The sequence below is a fragment of the Echinops telfairi genome, unplaced genomic scaffold (genome assembly GCF_000313985.2).
Source record: "Echinops telfairi isolate 266 unplaced genomic scaffold, ASM31398v2 ScPeMD7_7424;HRSCAF=8462, whole genome shotgun sequence".
In the NCBI taxonomy this organism is placed as follows: domain Eukaryota; kingdom Metazoa; phylum Chordata; class Mammalia; order Afrosoricida; family Tenrecidae; genus Echinops; species Echinops telfairi.
The window spans coordinates 89283536-89306006 of record NW_022111324.1 but is presented as its reverse complement, the minus strand read 5'-3'; the positions used below and the strand labels follow the sequence as shown (position 1 = coordinate 89306006).

General features: G+C 38.0%; 1 protein-coding gene across 1 annotated transcript in view; it reads right to left on the bottom strand.

Annotated features, from left to right (window-relative positions):
- DISC1 (DISC1 scaffold protein) overlaps window positions 1-22471 on the bottom strand; it is a 420830-nt gene that overhangs the window by 153683 nt on the left and 244676 nt on the right.

Genomic DNA, 22471 nt, shown 5'->3' with positions numbered 1-22471 from the left:
GAAACTTAGCTATCCAATCAAAGTGCTTAGCTGAGAGATGTCCCCTGGTAATCAATTTGTCTGATAGAACGCAAGGAAAATTAACTCATAGTCCACAATAAAAAGAGCAATAGATTAAATATAGCTCATGCAAATCTTTAGAATTTTCAAGATGCATGTAAAGATGTTCAAAGGGAAGGGAAAATATGATATTCAAATAAGAGACCTCAGGTTAGATTAATTGTGTTTCCTTTGGCAACAGATGCAAGTGTGCTGTGCAAGTACTACCTTAAGAGCAAAATCTCTGAGAGGGGCATGGAAACAGAGGAAACCCTTGGACAAGATGGAGTGACACAGTGGTTGCAATTGGGCTCAACCATAACAATTTTGAGGAGGTACCAGGTAGTGGTTCGTTCTATTAGACACAGGGTTATTATGAGTTGGAACCAACTGGATGCACCTAATAACAAACAACAGAAACCCGAGAGCCCCAAATCCTTCTAAGAAATTACCATCTGTGGATGCTACCATCCCCCCAACCCTGATTGAAGCCTATCTATTAATCTTTTCGATTTTAACTAAAATTCAGCAAAAGTTACCATCACTGCAGAAATTATTAATTCTTTAATGGAGAAGAGCTACTCTCTAGAACCCTGTAAAAAGTCCTGCTTAAAGTCCCTTAGACCATTTTCAACAGAATATTTTACCCTTAAAAGAAATGCCTGTGAGCTGCTATGAGGAACAAATGTAGAATCTTGGCCAGATGAGTAATACTAAGATAACAGAGTTACACAACACTTTTAAAAAGCAGTAGATTTGAAGCAAGTGAAAGTTGAATTAGTGAGCTTGGATTGGAATCTATAAGATTAATCACAAAAAATATTGTTTTAAAGTCTGAAAAAAACCTAAGAATTATGTGGGATACAGTCAAGATGAACCACTTTGTCTTGCTGGGAGTCCAGAAGAGGAGAGAACAGAAAAAATTAACAGAGGAAATAATACAAGAAATCCCAGAAGAAAACTTCCCTTACACACACACACACACAAAGTAGATAATAATTATTCAAGAAGCTAAAAGAAGTCCAAAATGGATACACTCCAAAAAAATTCAATATGACATGTTGTAGCCAAATTTTCTAATATAAAAGATAAAATGAGTCCTCTGAGAACAGCTTGGGAAAAAATAAAAACAACTAAAAAGGGAAAGCAATAAGAATAAGCTTTAATTTTTCAATTGAAACCATGCAAGCAAGAAGTCAATGAAATGACATATAAAACCATGCTAGAAAAAAATTGCCAAGCGAAAAATTTATATCCAGTAAAATTATCCTTCGAGTATAAGGAAGAAATAAGGGTGTATCTAGATCAGGAGAAATCAATGGATTTTGTAAAAACAAATCCACAAAACTAGCAGATTTAATCCTGAAATCAATATAAAATCAACACACAGCACTACCCAGAAATCAAACTATTTAAAGTAATATTTGATCAAACATACTTCTTGTTGTTAGGTACCATCAAGTCAGTTCCAATTTTCAGCTACCCTATCACAATGGCAGCCCTGCACCATCCTTACAATTATTATGTTTGAGCCCATTGTTGCAGCCACTATGTGGATTCATTTTGTAATCTTTGCCATCCCTCTACTTTATAGCACAACTTGTATCTTGTGGCCAAGAGAAACACAAAGGATCTAATCTGAGGCATTTTATTTGAATATCGTATTGTTTTCTTTCCCTTTGAACATCTTTACTTGCATCTTGCAAAAGAATGATGTCCTTTCCAGGGACTGGTCTTTCCTGATAACATGTCCAACCAACATATGTGAGAATGACTTACAATCCTGGCCTCTAAGGAGCATTCTGGCTGCACTCCCTCGAAGACAGCTTTGTTGGTTCTTTTGGCAGTCCACGGTACTTTCCACACTCTTGGCTAGCACCGTAATGCAAATGAATTAATTCTGCTTTGGTCTTTGAGATAGTTAAGGTTTATTGTGCCAACCTGGCTGATAAACACATGTGGGGTTAATTGAAGGGCGGAGGGATAAATGGCTCAGTGAGCCTCGCCTTTCTAGTTCTAGGTTCTCTTGCTTTGTGATGGTAGGACCAGGGTGTGGATGCCTTAGCCAGTTCCCTGCTTCAGATGGCAAGGCTCACTTCCTGTAAGACATCCCTGAGGAGAAGCCACATGAACCTACCCCAATGCAGCCCTGTGTGCTGGAGCAGCTGTGATGCTTACACGTTCACTGATTCAGCTTTCCTCCTGCAGTCAGCATTATTGCATGTGTTTTGCAAGTTTGAGGAGGACTTTGCAGATCGGTGTCAGACATATGGGCTAATGTTGCACTTGTGGACTTGGACTGGACTGGGTTGGGATGCTTTCTGAATGTACACGTACCCTTTATATAAAACTCTCTCTTACATACATATGAGTTTCTGTAGATTTGTTTTTCTAGTCTACCCAGACTAACACAGTCTTCCTTATTCAGTATGCAACTTTCACATGCATATGAGGCAACTGAAAATACCACAGCTTACGTTAGGCATACCTTCATCCTCAAATCAACCTCCTTGCTTTTTAACCCTCTAAAGAGGTCTTATGCAGCCGACTGCCCCATTGAAACCCATCTTTTGATCTCTTGACTGCTACTTCCATGAACATTGATGATGTATGCAATCAAGATGAAATTGTTGATAATTTCCATATTTTATTCCATTTACCTATTGGTCCAGACGATTTGATGGTGGTGAAGGTGGGTTTACATTAAATTGTAACCTAGATAGAAGGCTGATAGCCTTGATCATCAACAAGTGCATCAAGTCCTCAACACTTTCAGCAAGCAAGCCTGTGTCATGGAAGGTTGTTAATGAGCCTTCCTCTGATTCTGATGCCACATTCTATTCACATAGTCTCGCTTCTAGGATTATATGCTTAGCATACAGATTGAGTAAGTATGGTGAGGTGACCAGATACAAATATTACACATATATTTTTTAGTTTAAACCATGCAGTATCCCCTTCTGTTTGGACACTGCTTCTTGATTTATGTACAGGTTCTGCATGGCCTCAATAACATGTTCTGGAATTCCCATTCTTCTCAAACTATTTGTATTTTCTTCTATCCACACAGTCGAATAAAACATGAGTACATTTTTCTGGTATTCTCTGTTTTAAGCCAAGATCCACCTGATACCAGAAAGGATGTCCTCTGTCCCATCTCCTCTTCTGCATCTCGTCTGAACCTCTGGCAGCTCCCAGTCAAATGCTGAATGAGCTTCAGTCAGCAAAGTTTGACTTGAATGTGATATCAGTGCTATTGTTCTATAATTTGAGCATTCTGTTTGGTCATCTGTCTTTGAAATGGGTGAAAATATGGTTCTATACCTGTCTGGTAGTCAGAATCAAGTCTCTTGACATACATGAGTGAGTATGCCAAGCGTTTCTGCTTGGTGAAACACTTCCTCTGATAAGTGTCCATTCCTGGAGGCTAATGACTTCAATGCAGCTTGGGTTTCTCCCTTCAGTAGCATTGATTCTTGTTCGCATGCTACCTCTTGAAGTAGTTGAATGTCAACTAGCGCTTTTTGGTGCAGTGACTCTGTGTTTTTTGCCCATAGCTTCTATGGACTAGTTTTAAGTTTCTTCAGCTTCAGCCCAAACTTACATATGAGCAATTGATGATAAGCTCCACAGTCAACCTTTGGCCTCATTTTGGCTATTGATTATGAGCTTCCCCATCATCTCCTCTCACAGATGTAATCAATTTGATTTCTGTGGATTCCATTGAAGAAGTCCATGTGTATAGCCACCATTTATGTTGTCGAAAAAGGCATTTGTTGTTTAAAAAATAAAACTAAAAAAAATCCCCAAACCCACTGCCATGGAGTTGATGCCAACTCCTACTGACTCTACAACAAGGTAGAACTATGCCTGTGAGTTTCTGAGACTGTAACGCTTTACATGAGTAGAAAGCCCCACCTGTTCCGAATTAACAAGAGCCATATTATTGCCTCACTAGCCACAGGTGGAACACTTGCTGGCACATGGGATTATGCATAATACCCTGGGTATGGACAAAGTATAGGAGTAAAAGGGAACATTCTTTGGGTTTTAAAAACTACATCTACACAAAGCATTTAAATGTAGTTATTTCCTCATGGGCTGGAAGGACATAAAGCAGAAGCCCATCTATTTTTCCGTGTTTTCTTTTTTCCTGTCCAGTACATATGGAGCGCTTTTTTTTTCCTTTAGAGAGTCCAATAAAGTTAGTAATAAGATTTTTTAAATCTACCAAAAAGTAATGGTGGGAAGTACTATTAAGTCATCTGACCAGAGCAGCATTCAAGAATCTCAGATACGATAAAGCTTAGGGCCCTCGGTGCCATGGCATCAGCTCAGATATGCATGCCTGGCCACTTGAGTTGGTGTCCGGTTATGTTCCGTGTTTGGCCTTGCTTTCATATATGGCTCCCCCACCACTGAGGAAGGCCTTATCCCACATCCCACTTACATCAAGTCTTGTCCTTGTTGTAGGCTATCAATTTGACTTATAGATATCCTACAAGTCAAAATTGAACTGCCCCAGAGGGTTTCCTAGGCTGTACTTTTTTCAGGAATATAATACCAGGTATTTTCATCACATAGTCACTGGGCAGATTTGAACCACCAGCCTTTCGGTTAGCAGTTATGTGATTATCCATTACACCATCACAGCTCCTTGCATCAAGCAATAGCACCTGAGCTATTTTAAGATTCCAAAATTCACACAAATGAGAGAATTTAGTAATGCTTACTACAGGTGCTGACGTCAATCCCGGGTGAAATAATTGGACATTGTACTCCTGCTCTCTCCTTGATACATAATCCAAAGATCCAAATCCATGTCCTCAATGAATTTATTTTAAATTATCATAAGTTTTCAGAAAAATTGTCAATATAGTATAAAGAACTTCTCCTTCCCCAACCATTTGAGAATTGTTGAGCTGATGCCTCCCTGTGATGAAATACTTTATACTTTAATGGATAGTGCCGACAAACAAGAACATGATCCTACAGGACGACAATATTCCTGTCCAATCAGGAAATGACCGCCAGCATCACTGCCGCCTACTTCTCAGACTTCAAAGACCTACGTCTTTTTTAGCAAAATGGTCCACTTCTCAAGCCAAACCCAGTATTTCGTTCGTATGCCCTCACTCCTCTCTCCCTGGAGCACTTCTTCAGTTTTCCTTTATGTTCGTGACCTTGGCACTTTTGAAGATTTGAGTCATCAATGCATCACACCCTCAATTTGGCGTCACCTGGTGTTTCCCATGATTAGATTTCAGTTGTGCAACCTTGACAGGAATATTACAGAAATGGAGCGAAGTTTTCTCATTGCTGCCCATCAGGTGGGCACAGACATGTTTCTTCTACTTTCCAGTTCATGCTAGAAGCATGACTAAGACATGAACCTGTAAACCCCACACTTATCATGTGACATCTGCCAATTTGAGCCCTTTTAAGGCAAGTAGTGGCATGGATTGACAAAAATAGAAGAAATTGGAATTTTTCAAATAAATGTACTCATTTTTTTCAGTTTTAAATAAGAGTAATGACACGTACATAACATTTTTCCAACTATGAATTATCCTTATCTCTGCAGTGCAGTTCTACTTTCTAATACATGGGGTCACCATGATTCAGAATAGATTTGGCATCACTGCATTTGGTTTTTATTTACTTCGATGTACAGTATCTTACAAAGTTCTAAAATTAGTCTTTATCTATACTCCCTGATAGCCAGAATAATTTATATTAGCTCTCAATACTTGAAAATAATTCTCTGTTCTCTGAGACAATCTAAGCAACAGCCCTACCCTCAAGACAGTGGGTCATGGTCATGTTCTCTGGATTGGCCCTGGACTTCAACTCTGCCTTCCAGGCACACTGGGACAGCAGGTCTGCGGCAGTAGCTTTGAGTGGTCCTTTTCTCCTAGTCCAGGGGTTCTCAACCTTCCTAATACAGTTCCTCATGTTGCGGTGAACCCCAACCATAAAATTATTTTAGTTGCTACTTCATAACTGTAATTTTGCTACTGTTATGAATCAGGTGACCCCTGCAAAAGGAGTGGTGCCCCACTCCTGTTCTGGAAAACTTGGTTCTGCCCCTTAAGCATTACAGCCTTGAAGACAGTCTATGCTGCTAACACACCTTAGCACCTCAATGACAGTCCCATAATCTACAAACAGAGGCAGCTCTTACTCGGAAATCTAGAAGGTTGTAGCCCTGACCTCTGAGAACTAGGAGGCAGGGGTCCCATTCTTGGAACCCTCACAGGCTGTAGTCTCATCCTTTTAGGCATAGGCGGCTCTACTTCTACCTTCTTTTGAACAATTCTGTTGATCTCTGACCTGTTCCAGGGATGTTACTTTCTTAAGGACAAAAGATGTAACCTTTGGGCTTGCTTTCTGCCTGTAGAATTCTAAGACACAGATAATATACTCTCCTTTCCTTCTTTCTCTCTACTCTTCAGTCTAAGTTGGTGGGCTTTCTTCTATGGTAGTTCACTAGATCCATTAGTTACAGGCTTAATCTCCACCACAAAGGTTTGTATAGTCATGTTCTTGGTGAAAATTCTAGAACACGTGACTTTATTTATATAACAGAAGTTTCATCACTTATAAGTTCTGCTTTCCACCAAACTTTTAAAACAATTTTATTTGATTGGGGGCTCTTACAGCTCTTATCACAAGCCATACATCTATCCATTGTGTCAAACACATCTGTACATATGTTGCCATCATCTTTTTCAAAACATTTTCTTTCTACTTGATCCCTTGATATCAGCTCCTCATTTCCCCCTCCCTCCCCCATGTCCCCTTGATACTTTTGAACATAATTTGACAAGGTCTCTGTCACTGTAGCCTCTTCCTTCTACCACCAATTACATGATGAAAATTTCATTTTAAATCCTCACCAGAAGCACATTTAACACTCAAATGTCTAGTGACAGTCTACTGCTGTGGTCATGTGTGTTTCTAAGACAATACAGCCTTTCTCTGTACTTCTCGCCTCCTTCTGAACCTTCATTAGGTTTGCTATTGATGTCCATAATTCTGCCAGTACTCTCTTCAAGCCAAACTAGGTTGTGACTACTAAAACGTTTCCAGCTCCTACCCATTGCCAAATTCCGTAACCATTTCCAGAGTGGAACTTGAGTTATACCTTGGGCAGTAGCTCAAGATACACTCCACACTAATGCTGCCTCATTCACATATAGAAATTAAAAATCACCTTAAAATGGATGATAATTATATCACCAAATGGGGGGGACCCACATAATACCAGAATCATGGCCTAATCAAGTTCATTCATATTTTGGCAGGGGCACAATTTAATCCATGACAAACATTACTTTGTTCTTTGGATCTCATAGGAATTTTATTTTATTTGTTTGTTTGAAAAAAGGAATTCTTTTTTCGTTTCAATTTGCTGACAATATGCATAGTAAAATATCGTTTCTACATGTACAACTCAGTGATACTGATTACATTCTTTGAGCATTTGCATGCTCTCTTATTAACAAATTCATTACCCCATTCGGTCTTTCTCTAATCTTTAAAATACACACACACAAAATCCAAACAAACCCAAGTTCACTGTCATTGAGTTGATGCCCACTCATAGAGCACCTGGGTGGAACTGCCCCCGTGAGTGTTCTGAGACTGTAACTCTTTACAGGAGTAGAAAACCTCGTCTTCCCCCCTCAGGTCACCTAGCGTTGTTTCAAACTGCTGACCTGATGGATCACCGTTCAATGCATAACTACTATGCCCCCAGGACTCCCTGAATGTACCATAAATTTGATCCCATATAGACTGGTATTAAAGAAACATAATGCTCATCCAGGCAGGCTAGCTTTAAGAAAACATTAAGGGATATTTTTGGGTTAAGAAGAAAAATATATTAATATTCCAGATAACTGAGTATAATTTTTTGATATAACACACAAGCTTGACAAACAGTAGTTTCTTAAAAATTAAAATGAAGACTCACACTCCATCAATAAACCTTTTATTGTACCATGACATTAAAATCAATCTGACTCTCATAATGAATTTTTACTAATATCATGAAGATGTTGTATAATTTTGTAACATCATTTGGAAGATACTGTCTCACCAAGTAATTTATTACTTCTACATATTTTCATGACATTACATAATGTCAAAAAGTCCACACATGTTACTGTCACCACCTAACTAAACTGAAGGGAGTGGAGGCTGGAAAGTGTTATCCATAGTACTAATTTCTGCATAATGTCTTGCATTTTGTCATGGTTATGAACACTGCCAATTGTTTATTTGAAGTGACAGACAAAATTTATTTGAGAAAATGTCTGCCAAATGCTTAAGTTTAAGTAGCCATCGCTTGTCTGTTAGTCATTCTTCAACAAAAATATTCTGTGAAAAAAAAAATGGATAGGCCAGTCCATAACCCAATCCTACCCGTGCTTTACTGAAATTAAACCATCATATTTGGGCCTGCTGCAGAGCACACTAAATGTCCCTCCCAATCTGTCACTTAGACTGCTTTAAAAATGTGCACGCTAGGACCAAGGCTCAATAAAAGCAATCATTTTTACTTCTTGGACAAAATTCTTAAGACTTAAAATACCTTTTAAGTTCATTTTTTATTTCTTCAATAACTCAATGAATTTGTAATTTTAATAGTTTTTAGTTTTCATAAATTTAGTTAGCTTTCTTTATGATTCCTGTTCTTGATTTCTGCTTTCATTCTATTGTGGTCAGATTAGATGCTTTATATGGTTTCAATCTTTAAAAACTTATTGAAATTTAATTTTTATCTGGAAATAGTCTATGCTGGACACATGTGCAATTAAGTAGCATGTGTACTGTGCTACTTTTAAGTGGTGTCCTCTATGCTTGTGAAGTGCAGATAGAAACAGAATTTTTTCTGTTTGTTCACTTTTTAAACGATCCCATCCATCATCAAAAAGTGGTACATATAATTTCCATCTTTGCCTCACAATAAATTGTGGCTTACCATATTTTGTCACATATTAATATTGGCACTCCTGCCCTCTTTGTATTACTGTCTACCTGGTCTGCCCCACAGCCCTCTCCTCTCCCCCTCGCTTTGAATCTATTACACACTTGTGCCTACGGTGTACCCCTTGAAGACAACATACGCACATGTCATAGTTTAGCCCAGCCTATCACTATTTCTTGACTGGAATATGTAATCCATTTATATTCACTGCAATTAAGTATCAATAGAGAATTTACTTGAAACATTTGATTATACTTTCCTTTTTCTTGGCAAGATTGATAGTATCTTTGTTTTCTCTCTTCAAAATTGAGTTCTTTTTAGGGAAAAGAAAATATATTTTCCTGCCCCCACCCTGGTTTTTAAAGTTTTATTATTTAATCATTTAGATTTCCCTTTAACACGTGAACAGTCTTTGTGTAAACCATTCACCCCCCTTTTATTTTTATATTACTGTCAATTACAATTTAGTACCTCAGTTCCCTGATAATTGCATTTTAGCTCCTTTTATTATCATATACATTCAGGTGGTTGATCAGCATCAAAGCTTTTGATTGTTGGGCTGATGCCATTAGTTTTCTTTCTAGAGAACTCACTTTAATATTTCTTGCAGGCTGCTTACAAATTCTCTCAATTTCTGTTTAATGGGGAAATCCTAATTTCACCCTCACTTTTGAAAGACAATATTGTTGGGCATATTATATCTGGTTGACAGTCCTTTTATTTCAAGACTGTGTGTGTGTCACCCTATTGCCTTATTGGTTGCATACTTTTTGTTGATAAATTAGCACTTAATCTTATTGAGGTTCCTCTGTAAATGGCATTTCCCTTATCTCATACTGCTCTCAAATTTTTTTTGTTATCTTTGTATCTGGCAAGTTTGATTATGATATATCTTGTGGTGTTTCTCTTGGGGTTTAATCTATATGGATATATTAGTCTGGGTACTTTGGAGAAACAAATCCACAGCAACTCATGTATAAGAGAGAGTTTTATGTAAAGAAAAGGTGCATCACGAAAACATCCCAACCCAATACTGCCCAAGCCCACAAGTCCAACATTAACCCATTAACCCAACACCTGTCCACAAAGTCCTCCACCTCACAAAACAGGCAATGATGCCGACTGCAGGAGGAAAGCTGAGTCAGTGAACCAACAAGCATCTCAGCACTAGCAAGGGTCTCCACATGGCTGCTCCAGCACCCAGGGCTGCATCGGGATAGGTCCATGTAGCTTCTCCTTGGGGATGTGTTGTAGGAAGTCAATCTTGCAAGCTGAAGCAGGGAACTGCTAAGGCAGCTGCACCCGGTGCAACCATCACAAAACAAGAGACCCAAGACCTAGAAAGGCGAGGCTTCACCACCCATTTATCCCTCTGCTTTTCAATTAGCCCACATGTGATTATTGGCCAGGCTGGCACAATTAACTAACTCAATGGAGTTCATGTGTGTCTTGATGATGCTCATCTTCCGTATTTGGGTAGCTTTTGCCATTATTTCTTCAAAAATATATGCTGGGCTTCATTTCCTCTCCTCCCTGTCTGAAATCCCTATTATGTGTATATTATTTCTCGCAATGCCATTCCACAGAACTCTTATGCTCTGTTCATTTTTTCCACTTATTCTTCACACTGAGCAGGCTCAGTGTCTGAGTGTCTGTCTTCTACTTTGCTGATCCTTTCATTGTTTTGATTCTACCTGTGTGTTCTTCAATGGAGTTGTTTATTTCTGTTATTTTATTAAGCTTCAAAGTTTTTAGTTGCTTCTTATTTAAGGTTTCTGTCTCTGTATTAAACTCCTTATTCTGCTCTTCTTTGTTTCTGAGCTCTAAACATTTTCCCATGTTTTCCTTTGTCCCGTAAGAACCCTTAGTACTGGTTTTCTGGTTTCGATGTCTTTGTTGAGAATTTCAAAGCATTAAGTGCTTGAAATGTTAGATCTATCTTTCACTGGTGACCAAACAGAAGAGATCCATTGTTCTGAAGATTCACAAACCTCCATATCTTTCCAAATTTCTTCCAAACGTTTCTCTTCATATGTCTGCTTATCAGTGCTAAGTGATGCACATGTGTTCTGGAAGACTATCTCCCTGCTGGTACTGCTAGTTGAGGCCTCACTTGACCTCTGCTCCACCTTGAACAGTCCAGATTTGGAGAAACACAATGGCTGGATGACACTGGAGAATCTCTGGTTTAGTGCACGCCATCCACATCTGTTACTACCTGAGAGTTGTTGCTGAGGTTTCTCCCATACCCCAGCCATATGCCTGGAACTGGGGTGTTCATTCCAACATGTCTCCCAAATCACTGGCCTTCACATAGAATTGACAAATGGCCATGGAGACGGAGAGTCTAAAGAGAGATTTTCACTCAGTATGCCAGGTGCACACAGTTCCAAGAAAACAAAGGTGTGTAGTGCACGTCTGTCTCTCAGAAACTTTATATACTAATATATTTTATTAAACCATCCTCAATAATCTAAATCAGACTCTGTTTTTCTGAAATTAAAAAGATACATACTTTTAAATCTATAATTCATATACCTTTTAAAAGTATGAAGCTGTGAATGTTATTTATTCTTCTAGGCATTAGGAAGCTGCCAACCCCTTCTTCTAACATCACTGTTCTCCAACAATCACCCCAAGAGATCAGCAATAGCTCTTCAAATATAAATAAAATACACTAATTTGGTATGCACAATTTTAGCATGGGAGAAGAGTGGATACTTCCTTACAAAGTTTCATCAAACAAGTCATTAATTTTGTTCCTAGAAAAACAAAAGGACATGACTTTACAAGTAAAATTGTGGATCACAAAACCATATTTTCTTTACTTGGTCCTATTATCATGAGACCTTGGTAAGTGATTTAACAAGCTTATGCCTCTAAGGAGTTCTAAAATTGTCTACTTCTGTAGCTCTTCTATGTGTAAAACACGTAAGCCAATTAAAAGTATTATTTGTAGCCTTCTCTCCATTCTAAATGTCTTTATCTGACTGCCCCCTTTGGTGCTCATGATACAGTTCGTTTCCTGAAGAGCAGTGGTGAACTTTTCCCTGAATGGGGAGTGTGTGCTATCCTGCTTGTGGACAAAGAGAACAAGAGAAAATATGTTTTTATAGCTGAGAATATCCATCTCCCCTGGTAGGACAAAAAGGAAGAGGAAGATTTAATGACAGTTCCTGCAAGAAAGGCAGCATGGGGCAGGAAAATTGAAATCTCAAATATAGGCAGGACAATTAAAAAATACATCTTTCTGAATTAATACTGTAATGAATAAAATAATTGTACTTTCATTGCACAGATTTAGAATTTTTTACTTTGGGAATAAAAATATTTATCATCAATATACTGAAATCACATATTTTCTTGCACAAGTTACAAAATCCAACAGATATAGTCTTATATATTAGGTGTCTATTTTCAGAAAGATTAAAATGATTTTTTATGTGGAAGTGATAGGCTATATAAAACTTCATAGAATATAAATCTATTTAGGGCTACACCTGCAAAAATTGCATTTCCTTTTTATTGGCAATTACTTGTATATATGGTAATGTCACCAGAAGACAATAACCATGCACTCATGCTTAGATACTAAAAATACACTGGGTAATTGTGATTTTTTTTATCTGTAATTCTACACTAATTATTATGATTATTAAAAACTTGTACAGAGAAATCAAAGCTCATGCTTCAATAAGGAAAGGGACAAAGCTCTAAATAAATACTTCTCTAAAAGTATTTTATTCTTAAATTAATCAGGCCATCTAAAACCAGATGGAGCTCTTTAATTAGGTCAAACTTAAACCCATATTGAATAACAAAGGAAAGGCATAGATCAGGTGGTAGAGATCTTCTTTTCATTTTTATTTTCCCCAAACTATCTCAGTGTTGACAAAGCCAAAGGAATAAATGCAAGAAAATGAAAGTACAGCATGGGCCACACATTCTCTATACATGGTCCCTAGGCTAACAATATTGGAATCTCTCAGTAATTTCCTACAAATACACATTCCCAGGTCTCTTCCCACATACACATACACATACATCATTGAGTTAGAAGATCTGGAGGCTCAGCAACTTGTGTTTTTAATTAGCCCACCATAAGCATTCTGATCATGACCCAAGAGCAAACATCAAGTAGAGAGCATAATGTAGAATTCTGCAAAGTCTTCCTGCATCCTCCTACACAAGCAGTCACTAGGTAGTCCAAAAAATTAATTGTCTAGCTGTTAACTCAAAGCTTGGAGAGTCAAGTCCATCCATTGACACTTAGGAATAAAAAGACCTAGTCATCTATTTCTTAAAAATAAACTCCTGAAATTCCTACAGAGCACATGAAGCCTGCATGTGTTATACTTGACACTACAGAAACTGCATTGGTTTGCTCTGCTTGGAAATGCACTTGGAAATCTTCAGCTGCTGTGAAAAATTCAAGACGCTCAGTCAATATTAGAAGAATTTTCTCTTCTTAGTTGATCCTGATCGTCCCACTTGACCTAGTTATTTTCCAGTGTAGAGAAGTCGGCCATGATTCCTAACTGTGCTTTTTGACTTCCAGCATCCATTCCACAGATACATATATGCTATTTCATTTATTCCACAAAGGCCCTGGTAAAGAAGTAAAAGTCCAAGTATTCTGTTCATTTTTTTGTCTCTTTACCCTTGTAATTTTTTAAAGGTAAGCTTTGTTTAATCAGTCTTCTTGCTTTGCCCACTTCTTATGCCAACCTTCCTGAAACCTCAACTTCCCCTATTTTCTGCGCAGTCTATCCACTACTCTGGGCACAGTCAATAGAAAACTGGGTAAAACAACATATAATTATTTCTTTGAAGAATCACTGAGAGGACCAAGGGCTTAAGTAGAAAGAAAATGTTTTGAAAATGATGATAGCAATATGTGTACAAGTTTGCTTAATACAGTTGATGTATGGATTGTCATAAGAGCTGTAAGCGCCCCAATAAAATGATTTATTAAAAAAAGCCACTGTGAGGTTTTTTATTTTAGCTTCTGGGAATACAGACCAGTTAAAATAACTATGTTTCAAATTTACACACAAACTTTGAAAGTCAACAATGAATAAATGAATTCTACCAAATTCTTTTGTCTGAAATTGATTAAACAGGCAATCAAGATGAATGATCAAGTATTGGTGATTGGAATATAAGTGCTGGAAACAAAAAGGGAATTCAGTAGGTGGACAATATGACCTTGGTGATTGAAATGAAGCTGGAGACAGAATAATACACTCTCGCAAGACCAATGATTTCTTCATTGCTAATATCTTTTCTCAACCACATGAATCATGGCAATTTACATGGTGCTCACTAGATGAAATGCCCAGGCATTAAATTGACTACATCTTTGGAAAGAGATAATGGAGAAGCTCAACATTATCAGTTAAAACAAGGTCAGGATCCAATTATGGACCATCAATTGCTCATACACAAGTTCAGGGTGAAGCTCTAGAAAATTAAAACAAGTCTACAAGATCCAAAATTTGACCTTGAGTATATCCCATCTGAAGTTACATGCCATCTTAAAAATAGATTTGATGCATTGAACGCTAATAAGAGAAGACCAGATACATTGTGGAATGGCATCAAGAACATCATATATTTAGAAAGCAAAAGGTCTGGAAGAAAGAAAAGAACTAAGGCAGTGGTTCTCAACCTTCCTAATGCCGGAACCCTTTAATACAGTTCCTCATTTTATGATGACCTGAGCCATAAAATTATTTTCATTGCTACTTTATAACTAATTTTGCTACTATTATGAATCTTAATGTAAATATCTGATATGCAGGACATATTTTCTTTGTTACACATGGAAAACAATTAAAGCATAGTGATTAATCACAAAAACAATATGTAAAATATTTACCATATATACTCAAGTATAAGCCAACCCAAATATCAGCCAAGGCACCGAATTTTACCACAAAAATTGCATTTAAAATGTGCTGAAAAACTCAGCTTATGCAGGAGTATATGCAGTATTTCCAATGACAAATAAATGAAATTTTGTCTTGAAGCATGGTGTAGCATGGGGAACAGCCTTAATATAACAACAGTAACGACATTGCTATATTTTGCAACAGTGTGTGTAAAAAGCCAACTTCAGTGTGAAGGTTGAGATAGCTTCTTTCTCACCTGATCAGAGATTCTCGGGGAAGTCTTTGCAAGAGCACAACGAAGATCATCTTTCACAACAAGTCTATTTCTGTATTTAGACTTGATAACCAACAAGCTGTAAAACCCTGTTTCACAAAGATGTGTTGTTGGAAATGGAAGAAGGCACAACACAGTCTCAGACAGAACAGGATAGGACTGAAAACACTTGGTCCAGAATTTTGTAACTGGCATCGCAGAGAAATCAGTTCTCGCTGCATCACTGTTTATAAGTTCAATGAACTCCTCTTGTGCTGTCTCAGGAACATCTTCAACTTTGACTGTGAATGGTCTTCTGCCGAGTGCAAATGGGGTGTCAGGTAGATTTGGAAAGTATGATGAAATTTTGTCTGCAAGCATGTGCAAGTGTTCTTTCACAGAAATTATCATCGTAATCCTTTTGTCTGGTTCAATGTCATGCTCTTCAAAGAAAGCAAATAAAGTAGGCAACATGTAAATTTTATTTTCATCCAATTTTTTTTTTTTGCCAAGCTCAAGTTTCATTTGGAATGATCAGATCTTTTCAGACAAATTGAGAGGCATGTTGCATTTGGTCCTTGCAGTGAGAAATTTAACTCATTCAAAATAGCAAAGATGTCAACCAAGTAAGCTATTTTCCAGTTCACTTTTATCGATGAAAAGTGCTTTGCACTGAGGTCTTGCTTTCTGATTTTAAAAAGTTTTGAGTTCATCAAGAAGCTCAAAAACACATCTTAAAATTTTTCCTCTTGACAACCATCTCACCTCAGTGTGAAATAACAAAGCATTATTCAGTGCATCCAACTCACTGCACAGTTGTGAAAACAGTTGACTGTTTAAAGTGCTCGGCTTTACAAAATTGACAGAACTTATGACTCTTTTCATTACTTCTTGTAACTCTTGTGGCAGCGTCTTCATTGCTAATATTTGCCAATGTATCATACAGTGAGTTCCCATGACTTTTGGTGACTCATTCAGTATCAAACATTGACATCCAGATCGACCTCCTAGCATAGCTGGAGCACCATCTGTGCAAACACCACAAACCTTTTCCCAAGAGATCTTATGCTCTTTCAGAAATGAACCAACTGTGTCAAATACATCACGTGCAGTAGATGTATTTGCTTTCGAGAGGTTTGCAAACAAGAAACTCATCTTTAAAGTCACCATCATTAATATGCCTCACGTAAACCAGAAACTGTGAACAGTTTGCAACATCTGTAGATTCATGAAGCTGGATGCTAAATATTGGAAGTGGAGCAGATTTCATTTCCTGGATGACCTGATCAAGAATATTAGCGGATATGTCATCTATTCTTCTGTGGACAGTGTCGTTAGATAAGGAAATTGCACTCAATTTCGTAACCAATTCGTCTCTGATCATAACTCGAACAATGTCTTTGGATGCTGGCTACAGTAAATCCTCAGCAATGGTGTGAGGTTTCATAGTTCTGGCAATTCTGAGTGCCACCGAATATGAAGCTTCAGTGGCTGCTACGTTTTGTTTGTGGTACTTGCCACCAGTATCAAGTCTGGCTTTCTTGAGTCCAGCAGCTTTGCTTCTAAAATAGTTGGTTTGTTTGCCAGAAAAGCCTAGATGCTTGCTATCAAAATGGTGCTTTAGTTTTTTCAGCTTCATAGATTCGGCTGATAGAACTTCACAACAAATAACACATTACAGTTTCTCAATTCCTGCTATAATTATTGAGGTAAAACCATACTGTAAAAAATCTTCACTATATTTTCTTTTCTTAATGTTCTTCTCTACACAATCCATTGTAATGGGATATTTTGCTAATGAAAATAATATATAACAATAGCTTTAATAATACAAAAGATGATATATGGCATAGTTAAGCCAATACAGTTCATTAAAGTTTCCTATGATTTAACATTCTGTTTTTTTTTTTAAATGCCTGTTACTGTCACAAAGGGGCATATTCAACCACAGATGAATATAAAAAGACCAATCAGCATCCAGATTAGTTCCCATGGTACAGATTTTTTTTGCAGTAGTTGATGAATTTACAGTACATGAATTTACATTTACCCAGTAATTATAATTCATGAAGTGTTGTTTTACATCCAATACTGCTACTTTCAACACAGTAGCTGCTTTTAACAGAGTAACTGCTTTCCACACAGCTGCTCTCTACACAGTAGCTGCTCTCTACACAATAGCTGCTCTTTACACATGTGTGACTGGTCTGCATAAGTGCATTATGGTGCCAACCCTGTCACATACAACTGTATTTGTACGGGGTGTATGTGATCGGGTTGGCACAATGAGGACATCACGCTGTGTACTCGTATGTGGGCGGACCCACCTGGAGACAGATAGAGGAGCACTGTCTCGGTTCCTAAGACCATCAGAAATACATGTTTTCCAATGATCTTAGGCAACCCCTGTGAAAGGGTCGTTCGACCCCCAAAGGGAATATGAACCACAGGTTGAAAACTGCTGACTTAAGGGAATGTCAGAAGAGATTCTGAAACTTACTCTGGAAGCAAATTCTGAAAGATATAAAACAAATTCAAGAAATTGTGAAGCAAAAGAACTGGAGAGATCATTTTAAGGGCAGGTGGCACGGTTACACCACCACTTGTGTCATACTGTGGTCGTTTGTGCGTTGCTATCATCTAGACGCTATGTCATCTGTATTTCAAATGCCAGCAGGGGCACCCAAAGTGAACAAGTTTCGGCGGAATTTCCAAACTAAGAAGAGACAATGAAGAAGTACTCAACTCCCCAGTTCAGAGGAATTAACCACTTAAAACCTTAGAAAAATGGTCCGATACTGGAAGTCTAATGAATGGAAGTAGAGCATTGTCAGAGACAGTCGGAGATGGGGACCACAAGGTTGGAGGGCACTTGAAATGTGACTGAGGAGGACCTGATTTCTCAGAGTGAGTGGAGTTGACCCTGGTGACATAAGACAGGTAAAGCTTGTGGAAGTGGAGCCTTTGGGATCTCCATTTACTGGTGGCTAGCAACTCAAGATAAGGCAATACAGCTGCTAAAATCTGCTAATGATCAGAACTTAGATTGTAGGAAGTATAAATGTAGGAAAATTGGAAGTGGGAAAACATAAAAGAGAATGCATAAAGATTGATATCCAGGCCTTTGTGAGCTGAAATGGATTAGTATTGGCCACCTTAAATCAGAAAATCATTATCTACTATACCTGGAAGAACATAATCAAGAGGAATGGTGTCGTATTCATTGTCCAAAAGAGCATTGCAAAATCAATTATGATGTACAATGCTGTATGTGACTAGAAATCCAATCAATACAACTATTACTCAAATTTATACACCAACACACAAAAGTTAGTGATGAAGGAATTGAAATATTCTACCAATGACTTCAGTCAGAAGATAATCAAACATTCGATCAAGATGCATTTATAACTTTTGACACTTGTAATGCAAAAGTTGGAACAGTAGTCAGAAAATATGTACTTGGTGACAGAAATGAAGCTGGAGATGACATGATGGCCATTTTGCAAGGTCAACAGCTTATTCATAACAAATATCTTCAAACACACGAAAGGTGACTATACATCCTGACTTCTCCAGATGGAATACAAAGAAATCAAGTCAAATTTGTGGGCAGAGATGATGGAGCAGCTCACTTTCAGCAGCTTAAACCAGGCCAGGGATTGACAGTGGAAAAGACCATCAATTGGTCATAGGTAAGCTCAGGATAAAGCTGAAGAAAATGAAAACAAGTCCATAAGAGTCAAAATACTACCTTAAGTCTATCCCACCTGAATTTCAAACCATCTCAAGAACAGATTTGATGTATTGAACACTAATGATGGAAGACCTGATGAGCTATGGAAGGGCATTAAGACTAACACTCATGAAGAAAGCAAAAGGTCAATACAAAGACAGGGAAGAAAGAAGGATCAAAGTGTTTGTTCTGAAACATGGTCTTAATCATAGAGGAGTTAAAGCAAAAGGAAGAAAGGATGAAGTCAAAGAGTTGAATAGAAAATGTCAAAGGGCAGCTCAAGAAGACAAAGCCAAATATTATAATAAAATGTGTAATCCAAAGAAATAGCTCAAACAGAATGCTCAAATTATAGAATAATACCATTGATGTGGCATGTAAGTAATATTTAGCTGAAGGTGATCCAACGACTGCTGTAGTACATTGACAAGGAACTGCCAGAAGTTCAGGAGAGAGTCAGAGCGGATGTGCAAGAAGAGATAGCACTGCTAATGTCAGATGGATCTTGGATCAAAGCAGAAAACACCAGAAAGAGGCTTCCTTGTGTTTTATGCAAAGGCATTCGACTGTAAGGACTATAATAAAATATGGATAACCTTGAAAAAGAAGGGAAATTCCAGAACATTTCACTGTGTTCATGGATCAAGAGGTAGTTATGAGAATTGAACAAGGAAATACTGTATGGTTTAAAATCGGGAAAAAGTGTGTTTCAGGGTTGTATCCTCTCACCATATTTATTCAGTTTGCATGTTGAGAAATCATCAGAGAAGCTGGCTTACACGAAGAAGAAAGTGTCATCAGGACTGGAGGAAGGCTTAGCAACAACTTACACGATGCAGATGGCACAACCCTGCCTGCCGAGGGTGAGAAGGACTTAAAGCACTTGCTGATGAATCTCAAGGATTGTGGCCTTTGGTATGAATCACAACTCAGTGGGAAGGAAACCAAAATCCTCACAACTGGACTAGCCGGTCCCATCATGATAGAGGGAGAAAGGGTTGAAGCTGTAAGGATTTAGTCTTGCTTGGATCCACACTCGATTCTCATGGAAGCATCTGTCAAGAAATCAAAAGACAAATTGCAATAGAAACCCTGCTGCACAAGACCTCTTTAGAGTATTAGAAAGCAAGGATGTTACTTTGAGGACAAAGGGGAGCCTAACCCAAACCATGGCATTTTCCATTGCCTCATATTCACGTGAAAATTGAACATTGCATAAGAAAGACCAGAGAAGTATCAATGTACTTGAATTGTGGTGCTGGAGAAGAATATTGAAAGTATCAATACTGAAATGGAGTTAAAAGGGCAAACTGATCTGTCTTGGAAGCAGCCCAGCCAGAGTGCTCTTCGTCTTATATACTTTGGCCATCTTGTCAGGGAAATTAGTCCCTGGAGAAGGACACCAGGCTTTTAAAGTGGAGAGGCAAAAAGAAGAGGGAAGCTCCCAACCAGATGGACTGACACAGTGGCTGCAACGATGGGTTCAGGCAGAAGAGCAATCGTGAGGATGAAACAGGATCGTGCAGGGTTTTGTTTTGTTGTGCATAGGGTGTTAGGCTGCTAAACAGAAAGTTAGCAGTTCGAAACCAGCAGCAGTTTCATTGGAGAAAGACAGCTTTCTACTCCCATAAAGAGTTACAGAAAAAATTACAATCTGGGAAAGCCACTGGGGCAGTTCTACTCTGTCACTATCATTCAGAATCAACTCGATGATGGCAAGCTTGTTTTTTGTCTCATTTTGATTTTTGAGGGATGACAAAGTAAAGTCTTATAGTTAGATATCAAAGACCTGGAGTTATAAATCCAAAAAGAAAAAAATATATGCTTATCATACATCAATCTGAGAGAACTGAAGAAATGTTGAAAAAATGGCATGCCTCAAACTCCAATGTTGATAGATTCTATGGACAAAACATTGAATGATACAAGTAGCACCAAAAAAAAAAAAAGATGAAAGGAACACAGATCCATGGTACCAACAAGAACGGGTACACATCCAACCATTTCAAGAGCGAGCATATGGAAAAGAAGTGATGTTACTGAAAGAAGTCCAAGTTGCAGTGAAGACATTAGCTAATTCTAGGAACTTATGAGACACCAATTGAAATGTTTTAACAAACTAGTGATGCAACACTAGGCTATGCCAAAACAAATTGGAGACCTAGCCAACTGATTAAAAGAGATCCATGTCTGTATCCACTGGGGGAAAAGTGACACAACAGAATGTAGGAGTTATTAAATCATATCTTTAATGTCAGATGAAAGTCAAATTTTGCTGGAAGTAATAAAAAATGGCTGCAGCATTACATAGATAGAGAGCTGCCTGAGATCCAAGCTGGATTCAGAAGAGAACATGGAACAAGAGATATCCCTGGTGATATCAGATGGATCTCGACTGACAGCAGAAAATATCAGAAAGATGCTTGTTATATTTTATTGACTATGCAAAGGCATTTGACTGTGTGAATCATAAACTATCGATAACATTGTGAAGAATGGGAATCCCATAACTTTTCATTGTACTGATGCAAAACATAAACATAGACCAAGAGGCAGTCATTTGAACAGACAAGAGGACACAGCATGGGTAGCATTAGGAAAGGTGTGTGTCCTTTCATGATGCTATTCAATCTGTATGCTGATTAAATAATCAGAGACTGGATTATATGATGAAGAATCTGTGCTGATGATCAAATACTACAACCTTCAGTATGTATTACAATGCAATGTAAAGAAAATAAAAATCCTCAAAACTGGGTCCATAGACAGCATTATGAAAACCAGAAAAAATTAAAGCTTTCACAGATTTTCTTTTACTTTGATCTACAATGAATCATCATGGAGGTAACAGTCAAAAAATGTCAAAGAACATATTTCATTGGACAATTTTCGGCAAAAAAAAAATTCTTTCAAGTGTTAAAAAGCAAAGATATCACTTTGAGGAATAAGGAGCCCCTGACCCAAACTATAGTATTTCCCATCACCTCACACGCATGTGAAAGCTGGATAGTGAACCCTGAATCCTGGAGAAGAACCGATGCATTTGAATTAGGGGGTGGCTGAAGAACAGTGAAAGTACCACCGATTACTAAAAGAACAAACAAATCTACCTTGGAGCAAATAGAGCCACAGTGCTCCCTAGTTATGCGGATGGCACGGTTTCACCTCATATGCTTTGGACATGTTACCAGTCTCTAGAAAAAGGCCTCAGCTTGGTAGAGAGTCAGCCAAAAAGAGGAAGACCCTGAAGGAGCGGAATTGGCAGCGTAGCGCTACAAGGAGCTCAAGCATCATCACAAACAGGGCAGTGTTTCATTCTGTTGTGTGGACCCAACAGCACCTCACAACAACAATAAGAACACAGAGAGTGATTTGTACATATTTTACTGGGTAATTCACTTGACCACATTTTGCTGGATAACTGGTGTGCTGCTTTATCTAATTTGTGCATATCTTTCCCCCAAGACTCCTGAAAGACCCTTAAAGGCAACAGCCACATCATCTCCTTACATATTTCATATAGCCAAATCTACTTCCATCGAGTTAATTCTGAC